Below are 12,762 nucleotides of genomic sequence, written 5' to 3' on the forward strand. Positions count from 1 at the left end.
GGGTTACTTTGCTTCTGTGGGTTTTTAAAGGATGCTTACATCCTATCAGGGAATATCTGAGCGGTCTTCAAAAAAGTTCATGGAAAATGCGTGGATTTCAAAAATTGTTTGCACACACACAAAAAAAATCTTGCAATGCCATTTTCCACAAACATTTTTGAAGTATCCTTGTATTCCCAAATGTTGCCAAGTAATAAGGTGGCTGATTCTGTTTCTCTTCTTAGATGATTAGATTTCTTTCACTTTTTAATACATTGCTTAAAACAAACCTGCCTTTGCAGGCGTCCTGTTGCCTAAAAGACTCCTTGTTGAGCACAGAGAAAGGTTTCTTGCTGCTCAGATTTCCCCCATTCTTTGCTTTAGGCAAACACTGCAGGCTTTCAGCAGCTGCCCACGATATCACTCTAAAACCCCTTAAGGCAGTTTGAAAGGCCTCCAAAAAAGCATGACATTCAATCACCGTCCAGTAAGGAAAGTTTTAATGAATAAACTTAGTAAATTAGAAAGCACTGCGGCGGAGTGATTAACTCTCATTTGTGCATTAGTGTTGAAATTAATTAAAATGTTTAAGCCATAGGAGGCAGGCTACCTCGTCAGGACCTGGCTCTGCCCTCAGCGCCCGTCTGGGTGCAGGAGTGATTCATCTCACACAGATGAGAGGGAGATAAAAGGCAAAGAAGAGTCAGGACAAATGTGTTTTCAATGGTGCTTAGCAGCAGGGACACCATGGGGACTTGAGAGCCACGCCACTGGAGTGTGACATCATAATATGCTATGTACATTGTGGAATGGAGTGAAAAGGACTCCCAACTTCCAGCCCTGCCCTCTCTCCCTCGGGTTGGGTGCTGTGTGTGTTCATTTCTCTGCCAGACAGGATGCTTTAAGATCAGTTGCCAATTAGTCCCGTTTCCCTGGCTTGTTTTAAACCTGCTTGCCAGCATTCCCGAGTAAGCAGTGACGTGAAAAGGTAGGCTTTGTGCCCTGGTGGATTTTCCCCAAGATCAGCTCCATAGAATATATGAAAATATAATGGCCTAACAGGCTCTCAGACACACAACAACGGATTTATTGTTAAATTCCCCAGACAATGTGCAGAGCAGAAACCATCTTTTCAAGAAACCCCAAATATTCTGTTCCCATTAGGATTTTAAATATCTTGTAAGCTCGATTTCTTTCCAGAACTATGGGTCTGTGGATCTTCTTATAGAAACCCATTACCATGCGGCTGTTTAACAAATCCATGCCTGCTTGAAATTATAAATGACAGCCCATTTCACAAAAAGGAAAGTCCTCTTTGACAGAAAAACAATCTCAGTGGGTTGTCCTTGGGTAACAAATGGACTTGCATCGGGCCTGGCGCTGTGTAGGATCCAAGCGGAGTGCAGCCAGGGCCTGCTCTTCCTCCTTCAGGAGGTGCCAGTTAAGGGATTTGCAGAATTCAGTGACCGCCTGCAAGTCTGAATTCTTTCTACTGGCAGAAAATCACCATGATTTGCTATGGATCTACATTTATAACTTTAAAAACTGTCCATCTTCCTTATTTTTTCTCTATAGATTTCTTGTCAGCCACAATGGCAGAGGTCACAGCCAGAGTGTCCCTTTGGTGCCCATTAACTATAACCAGCAAACTTGTTCACTATTGATCCGCGGTGTCTAAGTATCTATTATGGTGGATATAAAAGGTGGCTTCACATCTTTCTAAACAGATAATTCATAAAGGCCAAGGGGTCATGGCGTATGATCTATTATTCTCTCTCCCCGTATCTGGGACTGAATTGAGAGAGAGAGGAGATGAGGGGAGGTGCTGAGGGTCAGGAATGTTGGACTAGAGAGGTGGAAAGTTGTGTGTCAACTGGACACATTAACATCCATCTGAATAATAAAAGGCATTAATAATATTTGCTCGTGACCTCATTATCGATTAATTCAACTCAGAAGCAGAGGTTCCTCTTGCGAATGTAGACAGGGCTGATTTTTTTTTTTTTTTAACCACCGAAGTTCAGTTGAGGTTGAACTCTAAAATGGAAGTCAGCTGAAGACAATAAAACATATTCTGGTGACCATTTACTGGGTCCTGGTTTTGATACATTTTGCAGGTAATATATATCATCACCAGGGCAAAGCAACTGTTGGTAGACAGAAGCTTCAGCATGAAGTGTTAAGATCTGTTGGTCCTGGCCGGGCTCAGCACACCACCACCTTCCTTCGGGACTGTTGGATTCACCCTATTATTTAACCACCCCCAGGTTTATATGGAACAGTCAGCACTGTACCACAGAGGCCAACACTGGTGTTCCCCACAGTCCCGTCCTAAAGTATGGCATCCCATTAGAACATAGGTGACGATAAGTGAACCTGGCTCGCAAGGCAGCTGGCACTGGGCTCATTTCCTGCCATGTGTGGCCCTCCACGCCCTGGTGAAGGTGAGCCAGTGCGCTTTCTCAACACCACCCTCTGGAGGAAAGCAAATGGAGGTGAAGCCCGCTGAGTGGGCAGAGTCACAATGCCATGTTTCGGGGGTCTGAATGCGTCCCTCAAACTCTGGACAGGAAAACGCAACAGAACACTGAAACCAGGAAAACAAAGGAAACGCCACCAGCAACACACCGAATCCTCGTCCTGCAGATGAGAGAGCCGTCTCCGAACACACAACTCGCGGGCACGCGGCGAGGTTCACTCCCGCCCGATTTCCCGGCCTTCCGCGCCAGACTTCATGATGGCCTCTTTTGGTGTTCACCTATGGAGGCCGAGGCGGTGACACAAGATTTCCGAGATCAACAGTCATCCGCTGGCGTTGTTTCTGTTTCCAAATGTTAGCCAGCCCCTCCCCTGGCTGGGTAGACCACCTACGGCTCCCGGCTCACGTGGGAGCCGGCAGCAAGGGGCTGTCTAGCTAAAAGGGACAACTGAAGAAAGGCTCCAGGGCAGGCTTGGGCGGATGCGGGGCGGGAGCTGCGGGATTGCTGCTCCCCTGTCCCCTAGCAGCGCCAGTCATCTCTAGCCTTTGCCAACTCCATAACTGTGCACATAAAAACCTCCCAAAAGGAACTCAAGAATGGGTGCCCCGGAAGCACCCACTCCCAGTTCATAGTCTGAGCCCGGGAAGAGCTTTTCTTCTGTATGTGAAACCCAACCAGGATTTGGAGGGGCTTTCCCTTCATGCCTGTGGGTCCTGACCTTTTTGTGGATTAAGAACACATCGGAGACACTAACAACAACTGCAATTCTTACTGAGAAAAACCCCGATACACACAAAAGTTTGCACCTAATTTAGGGATTCGTAACTTTCCTGGGGCTGTCACAGCTTAAAAACCCATTCTAAAGAGGGTCTTTTATTTATTTATTTTTTAACAGTTGAGCACTGATGGACTCTTCCTGGCCTTCTTTCTTCAACTCAATAATGAATGAAACTTAGCAATGAGCCAGCCATTGTAACCTTCACACACCAAATAATACTGTCTTTAATAATAATAACAGCCAAGTGTCGTCTTCTGGTCTCTGTGGACATCTCTATTCTTTGTAATAATTTTTATTTTTATTTAATGTTTGGAGATGTTGTAAAAAGTGACTACTGCTTCAAAATGTGACCTCTGTGAGGTTTAAAACCTACTGAATCAGATGAGATATGAAAGCGTTCAATATAATGTATGACTTAAAGCTATGTTTTTTAAACTTTAATAGGAAATGTCTGACTCTTAGATCACTGTTTCTGAAGCATGACAGACAGAAACATGTCTTTTAAAAAGGCTGATTTAGATACCAAACAGAGACCCAGCTGGTGGGAATGATGCCTTTCCTCTTTACCGCTTGCAAGCCTGAGCCTTTCGCTGCCTTTGAGTTGACCACAGATCCAACAGTATTTTAGCAATTACTCCTCGTCCTACTTCTCCCCAAAGATCCTTCTGTTATCATGTTGGGCAGTGGGCTACTTGGGCTTTGTTCTCTAAGGCTGCTCTTCCGAAAGGACGGATGGGTGCACACTCCCACGTGGCTGTGTGGTCACTTAGGTGGCATCCATTCCCTTCTTCCTCGGTCCGGGCAGAACAACATTTTCATCTGGGAACCCACCACTCTTCTACCCAAGCTGTGTAATTGAGAGGAAACTGACGCTCAATGGGATGAACCAATCACGGCAACCCTACGTACACTCTTGCCTGGGATTGGTTAAAGTATCCTGGCTCCAGCCAAGTATTGCTTAATTGGCCATGGTAATTGGTCCAAAGATGGGAATTTGACCTAAATGGTTCTCACTCAACACATCATGAGGAATAGCAATTCAGTGGAGACTCTCCCCCCTCTCCCAGTACCGTGTTACCCCAAAGGCTATTAGCAACTGTGTTGCTACCACCACGGAGGTTAGCCAGAGGACAAAGCTAAAACAGCGCCCAAATTCCAGACTACAATCTGGCTATTGGAGAGTGAGAGTACCAAATGGGAATCTTCAGAAGGAATGCAGGATAAGCATAGGTATCCTGGTGGGAACTTTCCAGAGGAGGGGATGCTTGAACTGCATCTTGAGTTGGCTGAACAGACGTCACAGGGAGGGAGATTGGAAAGAGAAGGACAATTAGACAGAGCCGTGCTGGTGCCTTTGAGGGTGTTTGACGGAGTGGAGGGAGCACGATGGAGGGATGCTCCGGTAGAAGAGCCAGGCGAGGTAAGCAGGGCCAGACCATGACGTATCTCGTACAGCAGTCCATGTTAACACGGGGTTCTTTTTAATGGAAGGCAATTGGGAGCCATCGAAGGATGTTAAACTCTGGAGTGGCGTGATGGTTTTTGCGTTTTAGACAGGCCAGTGGCAGCCAGTGTGAAGAGAGACGTGGAGAGAATAGTTCTGGAAACAGGGAGATCTGTTCAACAGCCTCCATTTTGCTGAAACTTCTAGGCCTCCTTTCCCAACAAGAGCAGCCTGAGTCCTTTCTGGATGGTACAGGGAAGGTTCTACGAGGGTGCAGAGCAGTTAGTGTCGATCAAAATCTGTAGCAGGATCCAGCTCAGCAAACACTGGCTGAGTACTGATGACCCGGAACACACGGTTGCGAATGAGCCCCTTACTTGCTGTGTGGTCTTAAGCTAGCTGCTTAACTTCTCTGAGATTCTATTTCCTTGTCTATCAAAAAAAAAAAAAAAAAAAAAAAACCAAAAAACAAAAAAACACTCCTAATACTTACCTTCCTCTGCTTGGGTGAGTAAAATAGCTGCTCTGAGCAGATAGGATAAGCCGACCAGCTGAGACTAGATTGATGACTCATTGGATGACTGAATGACTGGGTGACATCTCAGATTTTCCCCTCCTGTACTAAACGTGTAATCATCATAGATTTGAAAATGGCAGGCCCAGTATTTTGGGAGATGTTACCCATGGATGTATCCATACTGCCTTTGGAAATAAGTTTAATTCTTGTAGTTAAAAAAAAAAAAAAAAAAAAAAAAAAAAAAAAAAACAAGGGCAGACCTTCCCACAGGGATTGCATAAGCTTCTGTTTGGTTATTAATTAAAACAACATGCCTGGAAGCCCAGCGGCTGGGTGGCTCTCTGCTCTCAGGGCCCAAGAGGAAGTATGTGATCATAAATTGCTTTGGAGTGAATTGAATGGGGGTTTTCCATATGACACCGAGGGCTTAAGAGATGAGCTTTTGGCCCAAGTGCAAAGGATGCTGTCCAGCTGGTTTGTGCAGCCTCCAGACGGGTTCATCTGAGCTCCTTTTCATGTTCTGGTCCCACAAGCTGACCACCCCTTGCCCGGGTGGTAAGGCAGAAGGAAAGCCTGAGGGTGGGACAGTAGGGAGCTGGTGCCCACCTACAGGTACACCCCCCAAAATGCAGTGATATAAGGTACAATGGTCCAGAGCTTAGTCATTGGAGGCATCTGGGTTTGAGTTCTGGCTTGCTCACTTACTAGCTGAGTAACCACGGGCAAGTGACCCAACTTCTCTGAGCTATAACTTCCATTTGCAAAAAAACTGGGCATACCTACCCCTCTCCTATAAAATGGGGGTACACCTGCTCCTACAGTTATAGATGAAATAGAACACATGTGCAAAGCACGTCCTCACTGTAATGAGTTTATGACACACGGTTAATAAACAAAAGCTATTATTACTTATAAGAAACATCCATAAATTGGGGTCTGTCCATCAGTGAGTTACCCTTTCCATCAGCAGCCTGATTTCCTTTTGGGCAACTCCTTTTCCTGATCAGGTGTAGTCTTGGTGCCCTCTGGTGTGATGTCTGCCCACCTGGAGGCTCTGCCCACCTGACTCTTCCTGTCAACACTGCGGACAGCCATGAAGTGAGCGTGTGATCTGAGTTCAGCCAATCAGAATCTCTCTCCTGGGATTTTGAATCAGGTACAGCACCGTGAGGTCAGGAAAATCAGTGGGGCAGCGCCCAAGGAAGACAGCCTTCCTTTCTGTCCTGCTGGTGCCCTAAAACATTCCTACAAAATCAAGGCCACAGTCCCTTTCTGAGGCTTGCAGCCAAACAATTGAAACATTATCCTCTGCCTTTAAGAAATCCATGCCTCCTTTCACAGCCTCCTCCTTCTCTCTCTTTTATTTTTTTATTTTTATTTTTATTTTTTTGACAGGCAGAGTGGACAGTGAGAGGGAGAGACAGAGAGAAAGGTCTTCCTTTGCTGTTGGTTCACCCTCCAATGGCCGCAGCGGCCAGCGCACTGCGCTGATCCGATGGCAGGAGCCAGGTGCTTCTCCTGGTCTCCCATGGGGTGCAGGGCCCAAGGACTTGGGCCATCCTCCACTGCACTCCCAGGCCACAGCAGAGAGCTGGCCTGGAAGAGGGGCAACTGGGACAGAATCCGGCGCCCTGACCGGGACTAGAACCTGGTGTGCCGGCGCCGCAAGGCAGAGGATTAGCCTAGTGAGCCGCGGCGCCGGTTCCTCCTTCTCTCTCGAATCCAAGGTGCACCCCTCGCTCTGCCTTAGAGTGGCCATTCCATGGTCCTGCGTAGGATGTTCTCCAAACACAGCCTAGATGCTCACAGCTTCCTGCATGTCTTCAAGATGTCTTTCTGCCTGGATGCCATCTCCAACCCCCACCCTAAAACAGGCGCGGTTCAGCTTACTCTTCAAGCTCCAATGCTGCTCGCTTTGGGAAACCGTCAATGACTGTCCCTGACCCAGCAGTACAAAAACATTTCAGTTCCTCCACCTTCTGGGAAGGTGTTACTGCACCTGCCTTGTTGTCATCCACTATTTGCTGCCATCGGGGCTGTGTGCTCCCCTGGGGTTGGGCTTGTCAGCTTTGTGTCTCCGGTACCTGGCTGAGAGCAACAACACAAAGAATTGTTAAATGAATATGAATGAATGAATGAATGATAAGTCTTACAAATGTATGAATTACACACTGTGAGCAAGTATTTTTACTGGAGGCATGTCCAATTTCAGAAGAGTAGGCCACCCAGTTCACCCAGTGGTGAGCATTCCATCTTTATTTCAACTATCCACGTTGACACTCTAGATCGATCTAAAATTTTAAGATCGTTGTCTCACTGCTAAACAGCGGAATCACAAAGCACCATTTATATGGCCCTAACCTCATGCCAACCACCATATAAAATTAACTCGTTTAATCCTCACAATACATCCATGAAGTAGATCCAGTTTTTCCCAGTGCCACAGATGAGGTGCAGTGAGGTCACCTGCCCACCATTACGGGGCTAACAAGGGGAAGAGCTGAGTTACCTGCCACAGGTGTTTATGACACTGCTTCCTCTCGAGGCCCGGGGGCTTGAACAGAGTTGTCAGCTCACTCTCTCGGGGCTCAGCCTGATTTTGCAACTTGGGGGTGGGAAGCACGAGAAGCTGTGCCAAGCGTGGAGATCTGTCACCTTGAAAGAGGCATTGCCAGTGAGGGCAGAGCACTGACACAACAGAGCTGCCTTTTGAGCGAAGTGCCCGTGGGCAAGTGATGCAGAGGGCAGAGAATCCTGCCAGGAGATCTGAGCGTTCTGAGCCACCGAGATACCCAGAGATAACCCTTGTGCCGGTGATTGTCACATTATTAACCTTGACTGAATTCATGGAGCTGGAGTCTGTAGGCAGCAGAGGGTCATGGCTTAATGTTCAAGTTTTGAAGTCGAAGAATCCAGAATGTCAGACCTGGCCTAGCTGTCTGCTGCTGCTGTGTGTGAACTTGGGCAAATTCCTTAACCTCTGGATGACTCAGCTTCTTTATAGGTAAAATGGGGCATGACAAAAGCCTCCATAGGGGGCTGGCACTGTGGTGTAGCAGGTAAGGCAGCCGTTTGCAGTGCCAGCATCTCATATGGGAACCGGTTCAAGTCTGGGTCGCTCCACTTCAGATCCAGCTCTCTGCTATGGCTTGAGAAAAGCAGTAGAAGATGGCTCAAGTCCTTGGGCCCCTGCACCTGCCTGGGAGTCCTGGAAGAAGCTCCTTACTCCTAACTTCGGATCAGCATAGCTCTGATCAAATGGGGAGTGAACCAGTGGATGGAAGACCTCTCTATCTATCTCTACCTCTGCCTCTCTGTAACTCTGCCTTACAAATAAATAAATAAATCTTTTTTACAAAAAGTCTCCATGTCATAGAATGGTTATGAAAATTAAATGAAATAATAACATGGGAATTACTTGGTATGTCTGGCACCTACCTATTAAGTGTTAATATTATGCAAATATTAATATAGAAATTTATGCTAATTATGGTAGAATGAGTGACCATTGGCACTTTGGGTCTCTGAGGGAGCAAGAGCACAGCCCCTGGGAATGAACCTGCAGTCCCACCCCTGGCCACCCAGTTCTGCTGGCTTGGAGCACAAGCTAGGGTCTGTGGTTTGCACACCCCATTATGATGTGGTGACGGCCGCAGCTCGGAGGGTCCTTCCATACAGCAAACCCAATATTTATTTTATTACTCTTTTCCCTCTCCAAATTTTCAGTTTAAAAAATAAAAACTCATTAAATGACGTTTGATCAAAACGGCCTGTGTTATTGCTTGTGCCTTCTGCCAAAGAGCCATGCTGCCACACAAATCCTGAGCTGCGTGTGGCAAAGCTCGTGCCAGTCTCATCCCCGACGAGGAGAAAGGGGGCACGACCTCCCCAGAGTCTACTGGTTCCCAGGTTCCTGCCCCCCAAGCCTGGCACAAGGATTGCCACCAACACAGCCAACTCTGGTTTCAGACCCAGAGAGTCCGCAACCACTTCTTGTAGAAACCAGACTTTTGGGACTGGTGTTGTGGCAAAGCAGGTAAAGCCATTGCTTACGATGCTGGCATCCTATATGGGAGCCGATTTGAGTCCTGGCTGCTCCAGTTCCAATCCAGCTCCCTGCTAATGGCCTGAGAAAGCAGCAGAAGATGACCCAAGTCTTTGGACCCCTGGCACCCATTTGGAAGACCTGGAAGAAGCTCCTGACTCCTGGCTTCAGCCTGGCCTAGCTCTGGTTGTTGTGGACATTTAGGGAGTGAACCAGCAGATGGAAGATTTTCTCTAACTATGCCTTTCAAATAAAAAAAAAAAATCTTTAAAGAGAAAAAGGAACTAGACTTTATTACAAGGTTCTCCATTAGTCACAAAAAAAAACAAATATTTACAAACAAACTGCAAGCAGGTAGATGCATCTACCTATTTCAGCTTTTCATAACCACAGTCTACCCAGCTCCCAGGTCAGACCCATTCTCCGAGCTGTCTTTACGTTGACCACTGGGGAGGTGGTGAGCGTAAGCCTCAGAAGGCCTCACCATGCACACTTAGGCCACGTCCATCAGCCCTCTCCATGCAGGATTTCACAAGACCAAAATCACTCTCCTGCCAGCCTCTCTCTCCTGTTAGTGCCAAGTCCCAGGACGAGAGAGCGAGGCACTGAACATTTTCAAAAGGCAAAGACCACAGAATCGGGGGACCTCTTGGGAGGTGTAGGCTCAGCTGGCATCCATGTGAACTCCCACCTCGGGGAGACGGAACACTTTGTAATGCAACACTGCATGGAAGTACTGACTTATGCCTTCACTCAGCGGGCAGCTGGTAACCTGACCGCAGGAATCTGGGACAGGAATGGGCCCACGGCATACTCGGGGTCCTTCCTCAGGTATGCTGAGCGCTGTATGCCTCAAGGGGAAGCCCCAGCACCCCTTTGTGGTCGGAGGCAAACAGGACCTCTTCTGCCCTACGCATCTTTGGAGCCATCCTGAAGAGATGGATGGAAACGCAGTCCCTAAAATGTAGACCCCGCAGTGCCTGCCTGTTTGCTTCACAGAGATTGAACGTCATCTGCAGATTCTAATTAGGAAACCCCTCTCCTGGGGGTGCAGGGGAGACCAGGGGCCTTACAAAGCTGCATTTTGCCTCGCCTGGATGCTTGTAAAACTCCCTCCCTGCCACCCCCCACCAGCCAAAAAAACCCATCAACTGAAGCACCACCCCCCTCCCCAGGTCTCCTGGACTTTCATCTTGTTCCTAGGATCCAGCAAAGTAAATAAGACGTCCACCTAGATAATGGAAACCCCACCAGCTCTCAGTTAGTGCCTTTTCATGCCAATTAAACACATTTTATACAGTCATCCTGGATGCATCAATGACTGCATCTCCAGACGCCAGTGGGGCTGCGGCAGAGGAAATGTATTTCACGCGAGTTTTCTCTCTGTCTTATTCTAACCGCTTGGCAACGGCCTCAGTTGGAAACATTGATTCTGAAAGATATATATGGATATGTAAACTGATGAACCAGCTTGAGTGCTGCTGATTCCTGATAAAGACCTCAGAGTGCCTAATTTGAATGAATCCTTCCTTCATTAATGGAAATCCAACGTAGAGCATAAAAAAATCTTGACAGATGCATTTATTGGGCAAACATACATTTGTCTATGCCAAGCCAATTGAACATGCAATCATATTGGGTCGGGGTTATAATTGATAACGATTCGACAATTATTACTTCACTTAGGTGTGTGTTGTCTGCCAGAGTTCCTTGGAGCACCTCACGACGTTGTTCCCCCAAGGTGAAGAGCCAGAGGGAAGTATGCAGACGTACAGGGGGGTTCCAGAAAGCTCACCAGAAAACTATGTACGGCTTTTCAAAATTTTTCATAGCAAAAGAAACATATTTTTAAATTCCATTTTCCATTAGTTTTCGGTTTTGGTTTCTTGCTTATTGGGGTTTTTTTTTTTTTTTGGTTCCTTTGTATATGAGGTGACCTCAGAATAGTGGGTCACTTCTGAGATGAAGAGCAAGATATACTTGCAGCCCCTCCCCCCACCCTCATCTTCCTCTGCTTTACAAAGCAAAAAGGAAGGGTGGCTGATGTAGTAAACATTGGAAAGGGAACAAAAGATGTCAAATGTTAAGACCCAGGGATTCAACAAAATCAGGTTACTGATTAGCCAGTGTGTTGGTAACCTGAGGTCTGTGGTCACCAAATACCAGCCTTGTGCCGCTCAGAGTTTATGGGCCGATTTCTCCCAGGACGTGTGAGCCTGTCGTGCCGCCGCCAGCGGACCCGCCAGGGGCCGGCCAGCCCGGAGTGACAGCGACTCAGCGTCTGGAAGCCCCACTGGGCTGTGAAATGAACAAGGCCCCGTGTGCCCCCGGATCGGGCCTGTGCGAGCCCCAGGGCCTGCGGGAGCGAGCATCTCCCTGCTCCCAAAGAGCTGACGTATAGTCTGCCTTTAAGACAAGACTACAATTGCAAATCCGAGAATATAAATTACACTTTCATCTTTCTTTGGTTTTCTTTCTTTTGCTTCAGTTTTCATTCCAGGATAAACTTTCCTGTCAAAGGGACATTTCTGATGTGTCAAATTCAGCACTGTAATGAACAGGTTGACAAATGTGGAAGGTGAGCAGACATTTGGGTCTGGCGCAGCTGCCTGCAGCCCGAGGAAATGGTGACTTTCACAAGGATAACGAGGCTTTGAAAGATGGCGAAAATGTCGCCATCAACCTGCCCTTCTGCTACTTAGTAATTAGATAATTAGTCAGGCCCTAATTATGGGATCAGGGTGCAGGAAAACAATTAGCTGAAAGAATTACTACATAAAACTGAAAGCGAGATTCCAGAAAACAATATTTAATTTTATGATATTAATATTTGCAGCAATAACGGGAGGCCTTCGCTGATGTCAGCCGTGTGCCTACGTCCCCTCCACTGGGCGCCTTGGGTAGCTGGATGGCCGCACAGCCCACGGAAATGCATCCCAGGATCCCCTCTGTCCAGGCCTGCTGGGGGGGCCCAGGCAGGCACTCTGCGGCTGCGGGTGGCCGGCAGTGCTGGGCACGTGTATGTGCACCTGAGCCACGCACACTTGCACGCTCCAGCTCCTTCCCCAGGCCCCGAGCAGCTCCCAGCTACGTCTCCGGCTGCAAAGAAAAATGAGGCCGGTTCATAAATTCTTCTTGCATATGGTAAGAGAGAATAAACAGGTAAACAAGTTTGCAAATGCCTTCCTCCGACCTGGAATTATTAACACATTGTCTTGTTATCATGATTAAAATTAAATGATGTTCCAGGCTCTTTGACAAATGAATTTGGAATGGTTACAGTAATGGCATTACTTTAAATTATGAAACTGGGGAGAGAAAAAAAAGAGAGACAAAGAGAGAAAATTGAGCCTAACAGCCTGATCCTTAACTATTATTTACCTATTATCTGAGAGAATTGAATCTCACTATGCTGCGGCAGAGAATAATAAAAGATTTGTAGGCTTTACAAGGCCCTGTCCTCCCATCCAGCAAGTACCAATTCCCAGCGGCTCCATTGCGAGCCCTGGCTCAGCTTGT

This window comes from Oryctolagus cuniculus, chromosome 7 (genome assembly GCF_964237555.1).
Source record: "Oryctolagus cuniculus chromosome 7, mOryCun1.1, whole genome shotgun sequence".
NCBI lineage: Eukaryota > Metazoa > Chordata > Mammalia > Lagomorpha > Leporidae > Oryctolagus > Oryctolagus cuniculus.